General features: G+C 47.1%; 1 protein-coding gene across 5 annotated transcripts in view; it reads left to right on the top strand.

Annotated features, from left to right (window-relative positions):
* Positions 1-23,674, top strand: part of LOC147096930 (rho guanine nucleotide exchange factor 25-like) — a 550,157-nt gene that overhangs the window by 48,514 nt on the left and 477,969 nt on the right. The gene's annotated exons all lie outside the window — the stretch shown is intronic.

Here is a 23,674-nt window from a genome sequence, read left to right on the forward strand (position 1 = left end):
TCCCAGCCCCTCTTGCAGTCCGGTCCTTTCCCCCGGCTGCGGCTGAGTTCTCCGCGGTTTTAAAAAAAAAATTTCTCCCGCGCCTCGCGGCCTCGGTAGCTGCCCGGCCTTTTTCCCCGGTCGCGGTCGAGCTCTCTCTCGACGCTGTTGCGTCTCCCAGCCCGCTTGCAGCCCGGTCTTTTACACCGGCTGCGTTTGCATTCACCGCGGCTCCCGTGCCTTACGCTGCCCCAGTCTCAGCGCCTCTGGCCTCGACTTCTGTCCGGCTCTTTTCCCCAGCCATGGTCGAGTTCTCCGCCCTTATATCCTCCGTTTTTCCCTCCCCTACTTCACAGCCAACGTGGCCGACTTGCTGCTCGTCGCTGATCGGCTTACCCACCACCGTGGTAGAAGGGATGATCACTGCCTGTTGCTGATGGAAGGCTTCGTGTCAGGATTCTTCCTTGCTCTTCAGACCCGAGTCTTTTCTCAGCAGGATGATGAGGGCGGATGCCTCTTCTCGACGCCCGTTAAACTGCCTTGGATATATCTCTGCCGCAGGGTAAGATCGTCATCGTCGCCACTGTTAAGTCTGTGTGTTCTAGTTATTGTTAATAAGAATCACTGCACACAGACCACAAGAATAAATTCAACAGGTCTTTACTAGTCGAAGGTCAGGCTGAACTGCCCAATAAATCATTACACAGCACTTATATACTGGTGTGGTCACCACCGGTATTACAGTATACAGCAGCCAAGATAAAGTAGTGCATCTCTTAAAATAGTTCTCTTAAAGGTGGAACGGTTACATACACCACACTTGGTCAAAGAGGTAGGTTGTAAGGAACGTCTTAAAGGAGGAAAGAGAGGTAGAGAGGCGGAGAGGTTTAGGCAGGGAATTCCAGAGCTTAGGGCCTAGGCAACAGAAGGCACGGCCACCAAAGGTTGAGCGATTATAATCAGGGATGCTCAAGAGGGCAGAATTAGAGGAGCGCAGATATCTCGGGGGGTTGTGGGGCTGGAGGAGATTACAGAGATGGGGAGGGGCGAGGCCATGGAGGGATTTGAACCCAAGGAAAACAACCTATCGGCAACACTTTCTGATTCTTCCAAGTCTCAGGTATCATTCTTTCAGCTGTTCATTTATCTTTATATAATAGGCCACCTTTATATTAGGGATATTTCCTAAAACAACTATTACTGTGATGTAGTGCTTCTTATTAAAAAAGATCTCAAATATGGGATCCAAGGGCTACCTCATGAAAGAGCTATCGCATGGTCTCCTGAATAGGCCCGCATCCTCTCATCGATCCTTCCCGGAATGGCTCTTGTTACACTGGCCTTTTAGACAGGTGTCACTGTGTAGAAGGGGTCAGTGCTGGGACCCCAACTCTTTACAATCTATATTAACGATTTGGAGGAGGGGACCGAGTGTAACATATCAAAGTTTGCAGATGATACTAAGATGGGAGGGAAAGTAGTGAGTGAGGAGGACATAAAAAACCTGCAAGGGGACATAGACAGGCTAAGTAAGTGGGCAGAGATTTGGCAGATGGAATACAATACCGGAAAGTGTGAGGTTATGCACTTTGGCAGGAAAAATCGTAGAGCAAGTTATTATCTTAATGGCAAGAAACTGGAAAGTACTGAAGTACAAAGGGATCTGGGGGTCCTGGTGCACGAAACTCAAAAGGTTAGTATGCAGGTGCAGCAAGTGATTAAGAAGGCCAATGGAATGTTGGCTTTCATTGCTAGGGGGATAGAATATAAAAATAGGGAGGTATTGCTTCAGTTGTACAAGGTATTGGTGAGACCGCACCTGGAATACTGCATACAGTTTTGGTGTCCATACTTAAGAAAAGACATACTTGCTCTCGAGTCAGTACAAAGAAGGTTCACTCGGTTAATCCCGGGGATGAGGGGGTGGACATATGAGGAAAGGTTGAATAGTTTGGGACTCTACTCATTGGAGTTCAGAAGAATGAGAGGCGATCTTATTGAAACATATAAGATTGTGAAGGGGTTGGATCGGGTGGATGCGGGGAAGATGTTCCCAATGATGGGTGAAACTAGAACTAGGGGGCATAATCTTAGACTAAGGGGCTGCTCTTTCAAAACTGAGATGAGGAGAAACTTCTTCACTCAGAGGGTAGTAAGTCTGTGGAATTTGCTGCCCCAGAAAGCTGTGGAAGCTACATCATTAAATAAATTTAAAACAGAAATAGACAGTTTCCTAGAAGTAAAGGGAATTAAGGGTTACGGGGAGCGGGCAGGAAATTGGACATGAGTCTAGGTTCGGATCAGTCATGGCCCTGTGGGTGGCGGAGCGGGCCCAGGGGCCGTGTAGCCTGATCCTGCTCCTATTTCGTGTGTCTAATTCTGTTAGATTCAGGAGATGGTTCTATTCACAGGGATTAGTGGAGACCTCGGGAACAGGCTGCCAACTAGGAGTCCTTCAAGAGTAAATCGGGCCTGTTCATGGCTGGGGTGGAGATCATCTTTTACAGAAGGTAAGTACTGCAGGAAATACAGGGACAGAGTGATCTCCTGGACGAGTTTCGATTGCCTAGATGGGTCGGAGAGGAATTTCACAGATTTTTTCTCCCAAATTGGTCATTGGGTTTTTTATCTGCTTTTTCGCCTCTCCCGGGAGATCACATGGGTTCGGGTGGGATGGAGAGTGGAAGTAGATTTGAGGTTAGGATCAGATCAGCCATGATCTTATTGAATGGCGGAGCAGGCTCGAGGGGCCGATTGGCCTACTCCTGCTCCTATTTCTTATGTTCTTATGTTCTTATGAATGCCCAGGATGGAGTTACCACACTGCTGCACAGTCAAGGGTTCAGATCGTGTCGTAAACTGCCAAAGTGATATCGGAACAGCATCTCAACATCAGCTATGGTCCGAGGGTGCACGTTGTTGAAGAGCAGACTCGTCAACTTGCATTTTTCTAGCACCTTTAACGTAGTAAAACGTCCCAGGGCGCTTCACAGGAGCAATTATCAGACAAAATTTGACACCGAGGCACATATTCGGACAGGGGACCAAAAGCCAAGTCAAAGAGGTCGGTTTTAAGGAGCATCTTAAAGGAGGAGAGAGAGGCGGAGAGGTTTAGGGAGGGAATTCCGGCGCTTAGGGCCTCGCCAGCTGAAGGCACGGCCGCCAATGGTGGAGCGATTAAAATCGGGGAGGCGCAAGAGGCCAGAATTAGAGGAGTGCAGAGGTCTCGGAGGGTTGAAGGGCTGGATGAGGTTACAGAGATAGGGAGGGGCGAAGGCCATGGAGAGATTTGAAAATCAGCATGAGAATCCCCAGAATGGGAGCCAATGCAGGTCAGTGAGCACAGGGGTGATGGGTGAATGGGCCTTGGTTTCAGTTATATTATATCATCAAATACATAAAATGGTGGTGGGGGGGTGGTGGAGGAGCTAATTTTAATGGCATTCAGTCTGTTCTATTGAGAAGAGCATTGAGGTTGCATATCAGATAAAAAGAATGAGTGGCATGTGAGACAGTGACGGTATCTAAGATGTTTTATGGAGGTCTCTGTAAAATGGGTTTTAGAGGGACTGAGCGATGCAGTGGGTTAAGTCACTGTTGTTTCACCTTGGGGATGGGAGCAAGATAGAAAATAACAGATTATTGGAAGTGATTAAATGGCAATGAAGCAACAGTGATTCAGATTAACAGATTAATAACTCTCATTTGGATTAAACAGATTAGATTACAGGATTCAAATAAATTTGAGGGGTTTTGGTACAGTAGATAAGGAGAAATTGTTTCCACTGCCAGAGGACACAGATTTTAGATAATCGGCAAAAATTCCAGGGCGGGAGATGAGGAGAATTTTTTTTACGCAGCGAGTTGTTGTGATCTGGAACGCGCTGCCTGAAAGGGCGGTGGAAGCAGATTCAATAGTAACTTTCAAAAGGGAATTGGATAAATACTTGAAAAGGAAAAATTTGCATGGCTGTGGGGAAAGAGCAGAGGAGTGGGTCGAATTGGAGAGCTCTTTCAAAGAGCCGGCACAAGCACGATGGGCTGAATGGCCTCCCTCTGTGCTCTATGATTCTATGGACAATTCACTAATGGTTTGTGGTGTTGGTCGTGCCCACCAATTCCCAGAGGCTGCCTCCGGTAATTGCTGGTCTAGTCTGGAGGATTTGCCTCTGTTTCCTCAGGACCCAGGGAGTCCGTACACTGGCCTACAGCAGATATCAGGAGAGAGTTTCGGAGCGACTTCGCAAGCATCGCAAATGAAGGCGCTCTCAATCTGACACCTCAGCGTCTCTCCCCAGATGGAATCCTCCCCTCTGGATGAGCGGGAGGGACATGCAGCCCCGAGACTCAAACTCAGGGCCTTCTGGCTCAGAGTCAAATGTACTTGCAGCAAGAGCACCCTCCGGCTTATAGAGCTCGATTATCGAGGTGAAAGTGTGTGATCGGAGTGAGCAGTTGGTGTCATGAGCCTCGCCATCAGTACTCCTTCAGAGATCATAATCATAATCATAATCATCTTTCTTGTCATTGTTAGTGCACAAGTGCAGTACAACGAAATGTAGGCTTGCGGCTCCCGAGAGTGTACATTTAGATTAAGACATTTAAACATTCAACATACATTTGGCTTGTAATACATTAACATAAACATAACCATAATAAAGTGCATTGGCAGATGTGCAGGCTTTAGAGTTTATTTGTGGAGTTCAGTAGGATGACAGCCCTGGGAAAGAAGCTGTTCCTAAATCTGGTCGTACGGGTGCGAATGCATCTGTAGCGTCTCCCAGATGGCAGGAGGGCGAACAGACTGTGGCTGTAACAGTAGCTCTTTAAGAGAGTCTTACCTTCAAAACTCTGTTATAGGAGTCTCACCATCATTATTGCTTTTCTCAGTGCAACTGCTCACTTTGAAGATGGAATCCCACCATCAGTAACTCGAACAGAATCTCTCCATCTGCACTCTCTTTAAGAGAGTATCACCATTACTACTGCTTATTAAGGCAGAGTCTCGCCATCAGTAACCCTTAAGAGGGAGTGCCACCATCACTATTCCTTTAAGAGGGAGTTTCACCGTCCCTTTAAGAGAGTGTTGCCCCTGGTGTGCATTTTAAGGAGGCCTCATCACCATCTTTTAAGAAGGTATCTCCTGATTGAGATCTTTTTTGAAGAACATTTCCATCTGTGGCCTGTTGAAAATGAATAGGAAAGGATTAAGATTAACATTCACACTTATTTAACTATATCTGCCTGTTCCTGCTGGTTTTTTGGGGGACGATTCTTAGTTTAAACAGTGTTGGCTGATAACATCTGGGGAACTGGCCTGTAGGAGTTATTGAGAGCGGCAGCGTGAGGGAAAAACATGGTCACTGATGCACCCGGGGTTAGTGATTGCATCTCTGATGATGTTAATTCAGTTGCCTCTTACTCCCAGTGACTGTGCCAAGACTCTGAGCCAAATGACCTCATTGGCAATCACTGTTCAGGTTTTTTTTTAAAGCTTAGCAGAGTGAAAGGCCCAGTCCGCATTCGCTGTGAGGAGCTGTGCTCACAGGGATGGTGCATCAGGCCTGCAGTAGGCCCCGTGCCTGGCCTTCAGGCACAGCATCCCACTGAATTTGCCCTAGAATCTACAGGAAGACGCGAGTTCAAATCCCTCCACGGCAGTTGGGGAATTTAAATTCAGTTAATTAAATAAATCTGGAATAAAAAGCTAGCGTCAGTAATGGTGACCGTGAAACTATCGGATTGTAGTAAAAACCCATCTGGTTCACTAATGTCCTTTAGGGAAGGAAATCTGCTGTCCTTACCCGGTCTGGCCTATATGTGACCCCAGACCCACAGCAATGTGGTTGGCTCTTAACTGCCCTCTGAAATGGCCTAGCAAGACACTCAAGGGCAATTAGGGATTGTTATAAATCTCATCATCATAAAGAAACTACTCATGAAATAACACTGGATGGCCAGCTGGTGGCGCCGTCCAAGGAGTATAAATACTCAGGCGTGGGCCCAGCTTACCAGGGACATTTTGTAAGACAGGAACTAGTGAAGTACAACTAGACCTCCATGTTCTGAAACAAGTTGATTAAAGCCTTGCTTTATATTCAAACCAAGTGCGTAGTGAGTTTTATTATGTCAGTGATGGCCAATAAATGCTGGCCTTGCCAGCGACGCCCACATCCCATAAGCAAATAAAAAAAATAGGAACAAGAACATGGGAACAGGAGGAGGCCATTCAGCCCCTTGAGCTTGTTCAGCCATTCAATTAGATCATGGCCTTGGTTCCGTAACCCTTAATACCCTCAGAAATCTATCAATCTCAGTCTTTAAATTTGCAATATTAACAAAAGTAAATCACCTTCATATTCTTTGTAAATAAACAGGATCGTTATGATAGACCATGTCCTTAAAAGGAGTCCTAATAACGTGATTGATGGTAAAACTCCGCTTTAAAGTGTCCCAAACAGTGAGGTCCCTCTTTAAAGGGAACTTCCACTCCCTTCACAGTTTTTTTATATATATGTGTTGTTCAGTTGGCACCAGTGTTGTGTGGGCAGCTGTTTCATGTCTGAAAGAGCCTTGACGAATTAAAGTGGAAATGTGCAAAAGCTGGACTGACGTACAATTCTTAACATCTCTGCAAAATATATTTACTCCCCTTCTTTGTTCTTTCCACCCGCGATCTATCCCTCGGCCTCCACCGATGCTGTTCTGACACCATGCGCTAGGCGGTGCACAAGAGTGAACCTTTCTCTGAGTTTTCTCTCCTACCCTGTGTCAGCTGTGGCTCAGTGGGCAGCACTCTCGCCTCTGAGTCAGAAAGTTGTGGGTTCTAGTCCCACTCCAGGGACTTGAGCACATAAAGCTGGGCTGACACTCCAGTGAGGGAGTGCTGCACTGTCGGAGGTGCCGTCTTTCGGATGAGATGTTAAACCGAGGCCCCGTCTGCTCTCTCAGGTGGACGTAAAAGATCCCGAGGCACTATTTCGAAGAAGAGCAGGGGAGTTCTCCCTGGTGTCCTGGCTGATATTTATCCCTCAACCAACATCACTGAAACAGATGATCTGGCCATGATCACATTGCTGCTTGTGGGAGCTTGCTGTGCGCAAATTGGCTGCCGCGTTTCCCACATTACAACAATGACTACACTTCAAAAGTACTTCATTGGCTGTCAAGCGCTTTGAGACGTCTGGTGGTCGCGAAAGGCGCTATATAAATGTAAGCCTGTCTTTCCCTGCTGGGAGGTGCCTGGCCTCCACTCAGTGCATCCCCATGGCAACGTGGATGAGCTCAGGAATTCAGTACAGAGGATCATGGGTGGGAACCCACGTTCTAACCCTCCGCAGTGTATTCGGGCTCCAACGCGCCATCATTGAAACTTATAAAATTCTAACAGGACTAGACAGACTAGATGCAGGAAGGATGTTTCTGATGGCGGAGGAGTCCAGAACCAGGGGTCACAGTCTAAGGATAAGGGGTAAGCCATTTAGGACTGAGATGAGGAGGAATTTCTTCACCCAGAGAGTGGTGAACCTGTGGAATTCTCTACCACAGAGGGCAGTAGAGGCCAATACATTAAATATATTCAAGAAGGAGTTGGATATATTTCTTAAGGCTAAAGGGATCAAGGGATATGGGGAGAAGGCAGGGACAGGGTACTGAATTTGGATGATCAGCCATGATCTCATTAAATGGCGTAGCAGGCTCGAGGGGCCGAATGGCCGACTCCTGCTCCTATCTTCTATGTTTCTATGTTTCACTCACCGCTGTCCCACGTATGTGCTCCATATCTTTCGGTCAATGTTTCTGAGATTCTTGGAATGGTGCTGAACAGTGTGCAATCATCAGCGAACATCCCCACTTCTGACCTTATGATGGAGGAAAGTCATTAAAATCAGAGAGGCCAATGCCTGTCTCTGTCTGGACAAGGGTGCCATTGGCTGCATACAAATCAGCTACAAGATGAAACATAGAAACACCAGTGCAGCAACATCGATCCTAACCGCTGCCGTTAATGCAGACTGCCAGATCGAAGCCTGACACTTCAAGTACGATTATGGAACGGTTCTAATTCCGGGTTTCACCGGACTGGATATTCCTGCTCCCGGTAACTGTGAATTGCAAAAAAAGGTACCAGTGTTTGTACCCTCTGTCGGTTAACATCTTATATCTCTCCCCCGCCCCCAACTGATGCCTGTCGAGCAGTACTGACATTTGGCCTCCCCGTTCCATAGGCTCCACCCCCTGTCTCTGGAATCTCAAAGCTGAACGTTGGATTGCTCTTGAGGCACTACTGATCTCAGTGGTGGGAGGAAGCTGAATTAATGTCAACAGACACACTCATTAACTGCGGCAATCTCCTCACTTCAGCTGTTTCTGGCAGTTCACTTCTCGTCCCTTTGCAGCCGGTTCTCCCCGTGCTGCCAACAACACTCACCGTTCAAACAAAAACAGTTAAAAGGCCGACAGAAATGGGGGGGGTGGGGGAAGCATTTAACGTTAGACAGAATGTTTCGTAATTTTTTTTTGAAAAGGAACAGATGGCAAGGCTCCTCTTTGACTTCTAGTTGGCTAATCTGTCAACAGCATTGGACCGCCCCCTGATGTCCAGCTCAGTTTCTGTAGGGCTCTACCAGGCCAGGGGCCATTCTATCTATTAACAGACTCCTCGTCCACTTGCAGCGTTCGTCGCTCGGTAATGCAGATTTGCCTGTCATGATATAATTAAAGGGGAAGTGTATTTGTCTGAATTACTACAGAATCCCGAGTGTTATAAATGGAGACACCTGGGCACGTAGTACTAGCTCTCAGTCTTCCTTCCCTCTTATATTCCACGCTTTACAATGAACGGGGGGACTTTGTCCAATATCCCCAGTGTTGTCCAGTATGTCCCGCGGTGTCCTGACCAAAAGGGCTGTAGACAGCAATTTCAATTCTTCTTCTTCTTCTTCCTAGGCAGTCCCTTGGAACCGAGGATGACTTGCTTCCACATTAAAAATGAGTTCTCAGGTGACTGATGAGTCCAATGCGGGACCTACAGTCTCTGTCACAGGTGGGGCAGACGGTGGTTGAAGGGGCGGGTGGGTGGGGTGCTTGGGTTGACGTGCGCTCCCTCCGCTGTTTGCGCTGCTTGCACTTGCTCCCGGCGAAGAGACTCGAGGTGTTCGGCGCCTTCCCGGATGCTTCTCCTCCACTTTGTGCGGTCTTGGGCCAGGGATTCCCAGGTGTCGGTGGGGATGTTGCACTTTTTCAAGGAGGCTTTGAGGGTGTTCTTGAAGCATTTCCTCTGCCCACCTGGGGCTCTCTTGCCGTGTCAGAGCTCCCGAGTAGAGCGCTTGTTTTGGGAGTCTCGTATCGGGCATGCGGACGATGTGACCCCTCCATCGGAGCTGATTGAGCGTGGTCAGAGCTTCGATGCTGGGGATGTTGGCCTGAGCGAGAACACTGACGTTGGTGCGCCTATCCTGCCAATGGATTTGCAGGATCTTGCGGAGGCAGTGTTGGTGGTACCTCTCCAGTGCTTTGAGGTGCCTGCTGTACATGGTCCATGTCTCTGAGGCATACAGCAGGGCGGGGTATCACTGCTGCTCTGTAGACCATGAGCTTAGTGCCAGGTTTGAGGTCCTGGTCTTCAAACACTCTCTTCCTCAGGCAACCGAAGGCTGCACTGGCACACTGAAGGCGGTGTTAGGCTTCGTCGTCGACGTCTGCCCTTGTTGACAGTAAGCTCCCGAGGTATGGAAAGTGGTCCATGTTGTCCAAGGCCTTGTTGTGGATTTTGATAATCGGGGGGCATCCACATTAAGCATGCCTCTCATCACTTCAAAAATCTGGATTATTTCCCCTTTGAATCTGTTCCATAATGCAATTAAGTTCACGCCTGTAAGTTTATCTTCATCGTTTAGGGCCCTAAGTCCCAGAATCATCCATGTCCGTGTTTCCTGAACAATGCATCACTGAAAAAGAGCGCGTATGACAGATATCAGGTTGCAAATACATCTGAGAATCAGGCTATATATAGAAAGGTCAGAGGAGAAGTGAAAAAGAAAATAAGAGGGGCAAAGAGAGGGTATGAGAATAGAATGGCAGCCAACATAAAAGGTAATCCAGAAGTCTTCTATAGGCATATAAATAGTAAAAGGGTAGTAAGAGGGAGGGTGGGGCCGATTAGGGACCAAAAAGGAGACCTACGCATGGAGGCAGAGGGTATGGCTGAGGCACTAAATGAATACTTTGCATCTGTCTTCACCAAGGAAGAAGATGCTGCCATAGACATAGTAAAGGAGGAGGTAGTGGAGATACTTGATAGGATAAAAATTGACAAAGAGGAGGTATTAGAAAGGCTGGCTGTACTTAAAGTAGATAAATCACCAGGAGCGGATGGGATGCATCCTAGGATGCTGAGTGAATTGAGGGAGGAAATCACGGAGGTACTGGCCATAATCTTCCAATCTTCCTTAGATACGGGGGTGGTGCCAGAGGACTGGAGAATTGCAAATGTTACACCATTGTTCAAAAAAGGGTGTAAAGATAAACCCAGTAACTACAGGCCATTCAGTTTAACCTCGGTAGTGGGGAAGCTTTTAGAAACAGTAATCAGAGACAAAATTTACAGTCACTTGGACAAGTGTGGATTAATTAAGTAACGCCAGCACGGATTTGTTAAAGGCAAATCGTGTTTAACTAACTTGATTGAGTTCTTTGATGAGGTAACAGAGAGGGTTGATGAGGGTAATGCGGTTGATGTGGTGTACATGGATTTCCAAAAGGCGTTTGACAAAGTGCCACATAATAGGCTTGCCAGCAAAGTTGAAGCCCATGGAATAAAAGGGACAGTGGCAGCATGGATACAGAATGGCCTAAGTGACAGGAAACAGAGAGTAGTGGTGAACGGTTGTTTTTCAGACTGGAGGAAGGTATACAGTGGTGTTCCCCAGGGGTTGGTTCTAGGACCACTGCTTTTCTTGATCTATATTATTGACTTGGACATGGGTGTACAGGGCACAATTTCAAAATTTACAGATGACACAAAACTTGGAAGTATAGTGAACAGTGAGGAGGAGAGTGATAGACTTCAGGAAGACATAGACAGGCTGGTGAAATGGGCGGACACGTGGCAGATGAAATTTAACACAGTAAAGTGTGAAGTGATACATTTTGTTAGAAAGAATGAGAAGAGGAAATATAAACTAAAGGGTACAATCCTGAAGGAGGTGCACGAACAGAGAGACCTGGGGGTATGTGTGCACAAATTGTTGAAGGTGGCAGGGCAGGTTGAGAAAGCAGTTAAAAAGGCTTACGGGATCCTGGGCTTCATAAATAGAGGTATAGAGTACAAAAGTGTGGAAATTATGATGAACCTGTATAAAACACTGGTTCGTCCTCAACTGGAGTACTGTGTCCAATTCTGGGCACCGCACTTTAGGAAGGATGTGAAGGCCTTAGAGAGGCTGCAGAAAACATTTGAGAATGATTCCAGGAATGAGGGACTTCAGTTACGTTGATAGATTGGAGAAGCTGGAGTTGTTCTCCTTAGAGCAGAGAAGGTTGAGAGGAGATTTGATAGAGGTGTTCAAAATCATGAGGGGACTAGACAGAGTAGATAGAGGGAAACTGTTCCCATTGGCGGAAGGGTCGAGAACCAGAGGACATTGAAGGTAAGCATGCAGGTGCAGCAGGCGGTTAAGAAGGCAAATGGTATGTTAGCCTTCGTAGCGAGAGGGTTTGAGTACAGGAACAAGGATATCTTGCTGCAGTTGTACAGGGCCTTGGTGAGACCACATCTTGAGTATTGTGTGCAGTTTTGGTCGCCTTATCTGAGGAAGGATGTCCTTGCCATGGAAGGAGTTCAGCGAAGATTCACCAGGCTGATACCTGGGATGGCAGGAATGACGTATGAGGAGAGATTGGGTCGATTGGGCTTGTACTCGCTGGAGTTTAGAAGAATGAGAGGGGATCTCATTGAAACTTATAAAATTCTGACAGGACTGGACAGACTAGATGCAGGAAGGATGTTCCCGATGGTCGGGGAGTCCAGAACCAGGGGTCACAGTCTAAGGATAAGGGGTAGGCCATTTAGGACTGAGATGAGGAGGAATTTCTTCACCCAGAGAGTGGTGAAACTGGAATTCTCTACCACAGAAGGCGGTAGAGGCCAATTCATTAAATATATTCAAGAAGGAGTTGGATATATTTCTTAAGGCTGAATGGATCAAGGGGTATGGGGAGAAGGCAGGGACCGGGTACTGAGTTTGGATGATCAGCCATGATCGCATTGAATGGCGGAGAAGGCTCGAGGGGCCGAATGGCCTACTCCTGCTCCTATCTTCTATGTTTCTATGTGACACAGATTTAAGGTGATTGGCAGAAGAATCAAAGGCGACATGAGGAAAAAAAATTTACGCAGCGAGTGGTTAGGATCCGGAATGCACTGCCTGAGAGGGCGGTGGAGGCAGATTCAATCGCGGCTTTCAAAAGGGAGTTAGATAAGTATCTGAAGGAAAGAAATTTGCAGGGCTACGGGGAAAGGGCGGGGGAGTGGGACTAGCTGAAGTGCTCTTGCAGAGAGCCGGCACGGGCTCGACGGGCTGAATGGCCTCCTTCTGTGCTGTAACCATTCTATGATTCTATTCTATGACCCCCCCACCCCCCGCTAGAAAATGTGGACACTGGGTGAGGGCACGATCAGGCTCATCTGCGGCAGTCCCTGTCCTCCCACGGTGAAATAGCCCAATCCTGTCCGCACCGGACGTGTGGGCCCGATTGAAGGAGGTACTGATGGTAGCACAAGGAGGAAATTGGAAAGAAAAAGTACTATTACACTTAACTCCGAATAAAATTTGCTCAACTGCTAACTGGCACTAAACTGTAGTTCGGGTGCTATGTTGAGCAGAGTAACGGGAGTGGCAGTTTGGTTCATTTGACAGCACTTTTGCCTCTGGGTTCAGAAGGTTGTGGGTTCTGCAGCGAGTGTCTCACCTCCTGACTCCCCAAAGCCTTTCCACCATCTACAAGGCACAAGTAAGGAGTGTGATGGAATACTCTCCACTTGCCTGGATGAGTGCAGCTCCAACAACACTCGAGAAGCTCGACACCATCCAGGACAAAGCAGTCCGCTTGATTGGCACCCCATCCACCACCTTAAACATTCACTCCCTCTACCACCGGCGCACCGTGGCTGCAGTGTGTACCATCTACAAGATACACTGCAGCAACTCACCAAGGCTTCTTCAACAGCACCTCCCAAACCCACGACCTCTTCCACCTAGAAGGACAAGGGCAGCAGGTGCACAGGAACACCACCACCTCCAAGTTCCCCTCCAAGTCACACACCATCCTGACTTGGAAATATATCGCCGATCCTTCATCGTCGCTGGGTCAAAATCCTGGAACTCCCTCCCTAACAGCACTGTGGGATTACCTTCACCACACGGACTGCAGCGGTTCAAGAAGGCAGCTCACCACCACCTTCGCAAGGGTAATTAGGGACGGGCAATAAATGCCGGCCAGCGACGCCCTGATCCCATAAACAGATTTTTTTTAAAAGCATGTTCTCCACACACACAATTAACAGGGTCCATTTTCCCCTGCCCATAGCTTCCAACCATTTTGCTTTTCTGACCGTTTTTGGCTCCTGCTTTTGCTAGGTTTTTCCTCTCTCCAGGGATCGATCCTGCAGGCTCTTTTCACCACCTGTTCTCTTTTCTCCAGGGCGTCCTGCTACCTCTGACTGGGTGCCTAAATAGTTCCCATCCGAATGGTTCATTCGGCTACAGGTCCTGGGTTCACTGCTTTGCGGTTTCAAGCGTCGCTTGGTGCTGCTGGGCTTCTTTCCCAGCTGGGGAGCTCCACTACTGCCATCCAAGCCGGTTGGCTTTGCGGGTACAATTGTCAGTTGTTACCCAGAGAGTGGTTAGAATGGGGAACTCGCTACCGCAGGGAGTGGTTGAGGCCAATAGCATAGATGCATTTAAGGGGCGGCTAGATAAACACATGAGGGAGAAAGGAATAGAAGGATATGTTGATGGGGTGAGATGAAGAGGGGTGGGAGGAGGCTCGTGTGGAGCATAAACACCGGCATAGATAAGTTGGGCCGAATGGCCTGTTTCTGTGCTGTGAATAATATGTAATCCTATGTAAAACAGCACCAAAGGTCATTAATCATATCATGGGATCTTGCTCTGTGGAAAATGACTGCCATATTTGCCGCTTAACAACAGTTACTGCACTTTAATTGTATTTGAGACATTTTGAGGCACTTCTGAGACATGTGATGAGGTGTTTTATAAAGGCATGTCTTTCTTTCACTTTTTATCTAACCCATGCTAAATCCAACCTGAAAGCCCTCAATACTGATGCTGGGTGATTTCCGTTATATTTGAAGGGTGCTTAAAATGACAAACACTTTATCTCTCAACAGAAGGTCACAAAGAAAACGAATGGGTGGGAGCACATCAAAAATGTACTTGCACAATGGAAATGATGCTTTCTTCCACAAGATGGCACCCTTTAGCTCTTCAACAGTGTTCCCGTCTTGAGCTGCTGCCATGACAACTGTTACTGCTCTTCATATCTTCCTTCAATTAATTCAAATGATTTCTGATTTCATCTGCTGTTTTTCATTGGAGTTTTGTGACAGCCCAAATTTGGTACATATCACATCCAAAAAAACCCTCAGGAACAAGGGCTCCTCCTCCTCCTCCGACCAATCCGAACTCCCGACATAGCAACAAAAATCGGATGTTCCCGAACTTCACATCCTTCTTCCCATGTAGAGAGTTTGGCTTGTTTTACAGCAGGTTCAACGTGGATTAGGGGGGTGTCGAAAAATAATTGGACAGCAGGGTACAGGAAACTTTCTGGTATCCGGCACCGACGGGACCGAGCTGGTGCCATTCGATCAAAACTGCCGTATAAACCAGCGCTAATGTTAAAACATACAGAGCTTTTCAGGTCCGTGTGAATCAACAAACCCTGTTGCTTAGCAACAGCTTCAAAACAGTCGGCTGCAGCTGCAAGCGTCTCTAGCTGAAGCTGTTGCTTAGCTACAGACCTTGCAGAGCCTGACTGGGAAAAAAAAAGCAACGAGAAGTAAAAAAACCGATAGGAAACGGCTCCTGAATTTTGCCAGTAGATGGAGCTTTCCGGACTTTTAACCTCCGGTTAAACGAAAGTTTCCTGTATTGAGCTGCCTGGAGCTACTGGTTAAATTGGGAATCAATCATAGAGTAGTACAGCACAGAAGGAGGCCATTCGGCCCATCGAGTCTGCCCCGGCTCTTTTGAGGAGCAATCCAGTTAGTCCCACTCCCCCGCTCTTTCCCCATATCCTTGAAATGTTTTCTCCTTCAAGTATTTATCCAATTCCCTTTTGAAGGCTACTATTGAATCTGCCCTGTCAGGCAGTGCCTTCCAAACCCTAACCACTCGTAGCGTAAAAGAAAATTCCCTCATGTCGTCTCTGGTTCTTTTGCCAGTGACCTTAAATCTGTGCCCTCTGGTTACCGACCCTTCAGCCATTGGAAACCGTTTCTCTTTATTTACTCACTTTGGCAGGAAAAATCGTAGAGCAAGTTATTATCTTAACGGCAAGAAACTGGAAAGTACTGAAGTACAAAGGGATCTGGGGGTCCTGGTGCACGAAACTCAAAAGGTTAGTATGCAGGTGCAGCAAGTGATTAAGAAGGCCAATGGAATGTTGGCTTTCATTGCTAGGGGGATAGAATATAAAAATAGGGAGGTATTGCTTCAGTTGTACAAGGTATTGGTGAGACCGCACCTGGAATACTGCGTACAGTTTTGGTGTCCATACTTAAGAAAGGACATACTTGCTCTCGAGTCAGTACAAATAAGGTTCACTCGGTTAATCCCGGGGATGAGGGGATGGACATATGAGGAGAGGTTGAGTAGATTGGGACTCTACTCATTGGAGTTCAGAAGAACGAGAGGCGATCTTATTGAAACATATGATATTGTGAAGGGGTTGGATCGGTTGGATGCGGGGAGGATGTTCCCGATGATGGGTGAAACTAGAACTAGGGGGCATAGTCTTAGAATAAGGGGCTGCTCTTTCAAAACTGAGATGAGGAGGAACTACTTCACTCAGAGGGTGGTAGGTCCATGGAATATGCTGCCCCAAAAAGCTGTAGAAGCTACATCATTACATAAATTTAAAACAGAAATAGACAGTTTCCTAGAAGTAAAGGGAATTAAGGGTTACGGGGAGCGGGCAGGAATTTGGACATGAGTCTAGGTTCGGATCGGTCATGGTCCTGTGGGTAGCGGAGCGGGCCCAGGGGCCGTGTAGCCTGATCCTGCTCCTATTTCTTATGTTCTTATGTTCTATCTGAACCCTTCATGATTTTAAACACTTCTATCAAATAATCTCTTAGCCTTCTCTGCTCTAAGGAGAACAACCTCAGCTTCTCCAGTCTATCCACGTCATGGTAATCCCTCAATCCCTGGAACCATTCTAGTAAATCTCCTCTGCACCCTCTCCAAAGCCTCCACGTCCTTCCTAAAGTGTGGTGCCCAGAATTGGACACAATCCTCCAGCTGGGGCTGAACTAGTGTTTTATGTAGGTTTAGCCTAACTTCCTGGCTTTTGTCCTCTGTACCTCTATTTATGAAGCCCAGGATCCCAGATGCTGTATTAACTGCTTTGTTCACCTGTCCTGCCACCTTCAGAGATTTGAGCACAAACTCCCCCAGGTCTCTCTCTTCTTGCACCCCCTTTAAAATTGTAACATTTAGTTTGTATTGTCTCTCCTCATTCTTCCTACCAACATGTATCGCCTCACATTTCTCTGTGGGAAGCAAGATGCAAATGGACGAATTAGGAGCCAACAACACTTGATAACTGCATTTGCTTTCAACATGTCTTGCATTCATTGATGTTCCGCTTCCCCCTCATTTCAAGGTTGACAAGCTCATTCTGAATAATCAGCTACATTTTAAAAAAATCTACTTACACTTAACTCGTACTGGTTTATTTTGTACCAAGCAACCCAAAGCTTCCAGGGGCCTAAAGCAGCTTGAAAGGGCTAGATTTTACAAACTAGCGTTTCCGGCACGGAGCTGGATGTGCCGGGAGCGCATAGCGGGAATTCTGACGCAGAGGTCAATGCACCTGGGCCTGACTTTCTATCCGTTCATTTGAAGATCGTGGGGGGCGGGGGCGACCTCGACATCTGAAATCCCAGTACAGGCTCCTTTGCACGAAACCCTGTGCTCGGACTGGCTAACCTGCTCCTCAAAAAGGAAGGCCGAGAGGCGTATGTAGTTATAGCGGAGAATCGGCGCCTTGGTGGAAATGGCGTAGACGGCCATTTTCAGCCATTGACGATGGTTCTCCAGGGGTTCCGCCGAAGTTGCAGTGGGAGATCGGGAAGAATCCCCACAGAGATTCCAGGCCGTAACAACGTGCCAATAATCAAGGCACTTGCCCTTTAAATTAATACCGCAGTATAAAAACCCTTTAAGCGTTTTCTTCATATGTGAGTTGACAGGGTAAATATTTCGAGAAACACTTTTGATTTATGGCCCTGTGTAAATATTTTAAAGACATTTTTGGGCAACTAAATAGTGCAAAATAGAAATAGGTCTTTTTCCAAGTTCCTTTTTAATACAGTGAGCTCTGTCCCCAGAATATGCCATGAAATCTTTTACTCCATTTATGTCTGTCCCTGTTGAGAGCGGAGTTTGGTTGAGTGTATTAGTGCCACACAACTTTTTCTTTTATCAAAAAAATGGGAGGAATGCCCATTTTCCATTGCAATTTACGACCCACTAACAAAATCATGGGAACAGATGGTTTAAGAGCATGAACTTCCGGAGCATTTGATTTTCCTTCGTTTAGACAATCACAACGGGCCTGCAGTCGTGATTGTTTCATGGCTCTCTGCTTTAATGAGTCACTTAAACCAGAATAAATTCCGAAAAGTTCATTAATTGAACTGTAATATTTGTGGCTAATAGCTCAACAGAACTGGAGAAAAGCCCGATTGAGTGACCAGACTCTTAATATAGCAGCAACCTCCGTAATGGAAACATAGAAGATAGGAGCAGGAGTAGGCCATTCGGCCCCTCAAGCCTGCTCCGCCATTCAATGAGATCATGGCTGATCATCCAAATTCAGTACCCTGTCCCTGCTTTCTCCCCATATCCCTTGATCCCTTTAGCCTTAAGAAATATATCTAACTCTTTCTTGAATATATTTAATGAATTGGCCTCTACTGCCTTCTGTGGTAGAGAATTCCACAGGTTCACCACTCTGGGTGAAGAAATTCCTCCTCATCTCAGTCCTAAATGGCTTACCCCTTATCCTTAGACTGTGTCCCCTGGTTCTGGACTCCCTGACCATCGGGAACATCCTTCCTGCATCTAGTCTGTCTAGTCCTGTTAGAATTTTATAAGTTTCAATAAGATCCCCTCTCATTCTTCTAAACTCCAGCGAGAACAAGCCCAATTGACCCAGTCTCTCCTCATACGTCATTCCTGCCATCCCAGGTATCAGCCTGGTGAATCTTCGCTGCACTCCTTCCATGGCAAGAACATCCTTCCTCAGATAAGGCGACCAAAACTGCACACAATACTCAAGGTGTGGTCTCACCAAGGCCCTGTACAACTGCAGCAAGACATCCTTGTTCCTGTACTCAAACCCTCTCGCTACGAAGGCCAACATACCATTTGCCTTCTTAACCGCCTGCTGCACCTGCATGCATGTGGTGGTCTCCTCCCACTCGTCCATTATCTCATCCATAAGTTTCGATGAGATCCCCTCTCAATCTTCTAAACTCCAGTGAGTATAAGCCTTAAGCACCTGCTGCACCTGCATGCTTACCTTCAGCGACTGGTGCACAAGGACACCCAATAGATCCTTCTCCCAATCTATTGCCATTCAGATAATAATCTGCCTTCTTGTTTTTGACACCAAAGTGGATAACCTCGCATTTATCCACGTTATATTGCATCTGCCATGCTTCTGCCAGTCAGTAATGGAGAATTGCAATCAGATTTTTGGTGGGGAAGGATTTCGGGCATCCTCGATTTCCATCGCCCCTCCATTGGTGGCCGCGCCTTCAGCTGCCAAGGCCCTAAGCTCTGGCATTCCCTCCCTAAACCTCTCCGCCTCGCTCGCGCCTAAGATGTTCCTTAAAACCTACCTTTTTGACCAAGCTTCCTGTCCTGATATCTCTTTACGTGGCTCGGTGTCAAAGTTTGTCTGATAACGCTCCTGTGAAGCACCTTGGGACGGTTTACTACATTAAAGGCGCTGTATAAATACAGGTTGTTGTTGTAAGGAGGCAAGAAGTGTGACAATTTGTGACAAGAGTAAACTCACAGAAGGCCCAGAAGAAGTCGCATGATGCAAAGAAAGAACTTACATTTATGTAGCGCCTTTCACCATCTCAGGGCTTCATAGCCAATGGCGTACTTTAGAACTGCGGTCACTGTTGTAATCAAAGGAAACGCGGCAGGTGATTTTCGCACAGCAAGCTCCCACAAACAGCAATGGGATAATAACCAGATAATCTGTTTTTTTAGTGATGTTGGTTGAGGGATAAGTATTGGCCAGGACACCAGGGAGAACTCCCCCCCGCTCTTCTTTGAAATAGTGGCCGTGGGATTTTTTACATCCACCTGAGAGCAGACGGGGCCTCGGTTTAGCGTCTCATCCAAAAGACGGCACCTCCGACAGTGCAGCACTCCCTCGGTACTGGACTGGAGCGTCAGCCTAGATTTTGAATCCCAGAACCCTCTGACTCAGAGGCGAGTGTGCTACTCACTGAGGCACTGCTGATAGGTGAGTAAGCCCCTCTCCAGAGACTTGAGCACGTAATCCAGATTGATACTCCCAGTGCAGTGCTGAGGGAGTGCTGCACTGTCGGAGGTGCGGTCCTTCAGATGAGACGTTAAACCGAGGCCCCGTCTGCTCTCTCAGGTAGACGTAAAAGATCCCACGGCACCATTTGGAAGAAGAGCAGGAGAGTTCTCCCCGGTGTCCTGGGCCAATATTTATCCCTCAACCAACATCACGAAAACAGATTGTCCATTTGTTATCGCATTGCTGTTTGTGGGATCTTGCTGTGTGCAAATTGGCTGCTGCGTTTCCTACATTACAGCAGTGACAACACCTCAACAGTACTTCATTGGCTGTAAAGCGCTTTGGGATGTCCTGAGGTCGGGAAAGGCGCTATAGAAATGCAAGTCTGTCTTTCTTCCTATGTTAGCAGCATCACGTAACCCTGCACAAGTGACTGTAGCAGCCTCTGAAAGCAAACAGTCCACAGTGATGCCAGCAAAGAAGACCCCTGGTAGTGATACAGGTCCATCAGGGTTAGTAACCAATCAAAAGCTTCTTAACACCAAAATACAGGAAACTCTTTGGTATCCGGCACCGACGGGACCGGGATGGTGCCAGTTGATCAAAAATTCCAGATGACGGAGAGGGTTATCTACCGAGGCTATTTTTAACAAACAAAAATAAAAAAAATCAAGAAATGTGCAGTATACAGTAATTGGGTACTCACCTACAGAATGTTGTGTTAAATGGATGGTGGAAGATGCTTGATTAAGTACAGCACTGCCAGTTGAGGGTAATGCAATGCAATGACTACCAGCAGCGTGGGAGACTGTGACCCCTGGTTCTGGACTCCCCGGCCATTGGGAACATCCTTCCTGCATCTAGTCTGTCTAGTCCTGACAGAATTTTATAAGTTTCGATGAGATCCCCTCTCAATCTTCTAAACTCCAGTGAGTATAAGCCTTAACCGCCTGCTGCACCTGCATGCTTACCTTCAGCGACTGGTGCACAAGGACACCCAGGTCTCGTTGCACTTCCCCTTCTCCCAATCTACTGTCATTCAGATAATAATCTGTCTTCCTGTTTTTGCCACCAAAGTGGATAACCTCGCATTTATCCACATTATACAGCATTTGCCAGGCATCTGCCCAATCACCCAACCTGTCCAAATCATACTGGAGTTTCTCGGCATCCTCCTCACAGCACACACACCCACCCAGCTTTGTGTTGTCTGCAAACTTGGAGATATTACATCTAGTTCCCTCGTCTAGATCATTAATATATATTGTGAATAGCTGGGGTCCTAGCACCGATCCCTGCGGTACCCCACTAGCCACTGCCTGCCACTCGGAAAAAGACCCGTTTATTCCAACTCTTTGCTTCCTGTCTGCCAACCAGTTCTCTATCCAAGACAGTACCTTACCCCCAATCCCATATGCTTTAACTTTGCATGCTAATCTCTTATGCGGGACCTTATCGAAAGCCTTCTGAAAGTCCAAATACACCACATCCACTGGTTCTCCCTTATCTATTCTACCAGTTACATCCTCAAAAAATTCCAGTAGATTAGTCAAGCACGATTTACCTTTTGTAAATCCAAGTCTACTTTGTCCGATCCTGTCACTGTTTTCCAAGTGCTCTGCTATTACATCTTTTATAATGGACTCTAGCATTTTCCCCACTACCGATGTCAGGCTTACCGGTCTATAATTCCCCGTTTTCTCTCTACCACCTTTTTTAAATAGTGGGGTTACTTTAGCTATCTGCAGTTCACGAAACATGGGTACAATTTCGTAATATTGTGCTCTGAAGTTTCTGAACTGGCATGCACTGGAGAGAATGCAAGGAAGAGCAGCCCAACTTCTTCCATAATGTAAAGGGAATGTCCTATTGGGAAAGATTAGCGAAGCTGAAGGTCTACAGACTAGAGAGAAGGTTAAAGGAGGACCACACTGAGATGTACAAAGTATTAAATAGGATAGATAAATTGAACCCGAAATATTACTTCAAAGCAAGTTAGGCTAAGGACCTTGACAAGTAAAAAGTAAATTTAAAAACATATATTGGAAAGAATCTCTTTACTCAATGGGTGATGTTTGGAATAATATGCCAGGTAAGATGACACTTGTACACGAATCACTGAAAGTTAACATGCAGGTCCAGCAAGCAATTAGGAAAGCAAATGGTATGTTGGCCTTTATTACAAGAGGATTCGAGTATAAGAGTAAAGATGTCTTACTGCAATTATATAGGGCCCTGGTGAGACCACACCTGGAGTATTGTGGACAGTTTTGGTCTCCTTACCTAAGGAAGGATATACTTGCCATAAAGGGAGTGCAACGAAGGTTCACCAGACTGGTTCCTGGGATGGGGGGATTGTCCTATGAGGGTAGATTGAGTAGACTAGGTCTATATTCTCTAGAGTTTAGAAGAATGAGAGGTGATCTCATTGAAACATACAAAATTCTTACAGGGCTTGACAGGGTAGATGCAGGGAGGATGTTTCCCCTGGCTGGGAAGTCTAGAACCAGGGGTCACAGTCTCAGAATAAGGGGTCGGCCATTTAGGACTGAGATGAAGAGAAATTTCTTCACTCAGAGGGTGGTGAATCTTTGGAATTCTCTACCCCAGAGGGCTGTGGAGGCTCAGTCATTGAGTATAATCAAGACAGGGATCGATAGATTTTTGAATATTAAGGGAATCAAGGGAGATGGGGATAGTGCAGGAAAGTGGAGATGAGGTAGAGGATCAGCCATGATATTATTGAATGGCGGAGCAGGCTCGAGGGGCCAAATGGCCGACTCCTGCTCCTATTTCTTATGTCCTTATGATAGAGACAAATCTATTAGGGGAATTCAAAATGTAGTTTGATGCTAGACTGGCAGAGGTAGGGGACTAGAAGAATGAGCTTCAATGGCCCCAGAGGCCTAGGCTCACCCATCGGTTTCTTTATCTCATTGCTTTCAGGTGTTGTGTTTATATTTTCCTCTTCCCTTCTTTGGTCTGCCTATGATATGACTCCTCGCGCATGAGGACCCATCCCTCGCGAACCACAAGAACCCATCCCTCGTGAACACCGATGACTCTTTCCCCGCCGACGACGCACCAGCCCTTCAGCCTGCTGGTTGTGTTACCTACTACACGATTCGGCGTGAACAAAAAGCGTGCCGCCCTCCCGGCTGTTTTCTCCTAAATCTACAACTGTTACAAGTGTTGCCGCCCTCCTGGCAGAGTTAACCCCTCCTGAAAGCAACAACAACCTGGACCGTTGCCGCCCTTTCTCCAGTTTTCCCTTTAACAAACGCAAATGTCTACTGAAGCTGCACACATCGAGGACGGGTCCAACGGGCATCCTGTGGCCGCAATCAGCCACGTGAAAGTTGCTAGCCTCACCGATCACTGATCAACGTAGCAACTCTTCACCCTCCATTGTGTTCACGTCGTAGCACTATGGCATGCACCGTTCCATGCGTTCCAGCCTCCCGAAGGTTTCGCTCACCCATCAACGGAGACATCGCCCGCGTCCGCCCAACCTGCCCGTCACTCTGACAAGGCCTGCTGTTTCGCACGTCTCCATGGTCCTTCGCCTGACGGATACATTTTATTCGCTATGACGCGCGTAAGGATCCGCTCACGAGCAGCATCTTCATACCTCGCCTACCAAGTCGAGACAGCATGACCGCCATGACCACCAGCTCGTCAGACCATCTCATCCTTGGACTTTCGTTAAAGCGAATTCTGGGGGGGCCTATGTGGCGGTACCACTGGTTGTCCCTTACATTGAGACACATAATTCCCTTTAACTTACCTTTTGGGGCCGTTGCCCTTTTAACTTGGTGCCATTGCCCCTTTAAGACGCGCCCTAGCGTGCTGACATCACGTCACGTACAACGTGATG

This window comes from Somniosus microcephalus, chromosome 33 (genome assembly GCF_052327205.1).
Source record: "Somniosus microcephalus isolate GS21.2 chromosome 33, FLI_Smic_1.0, whole genome shotgun sequence".
Taxonomy (NCBI): domain Eukaryota; kingdom Metazoa; phylum Chordata; class Chondrichthyes; order Squaliformes; family Somniosidae; genus Somniosus; species Somniosus microcephalus.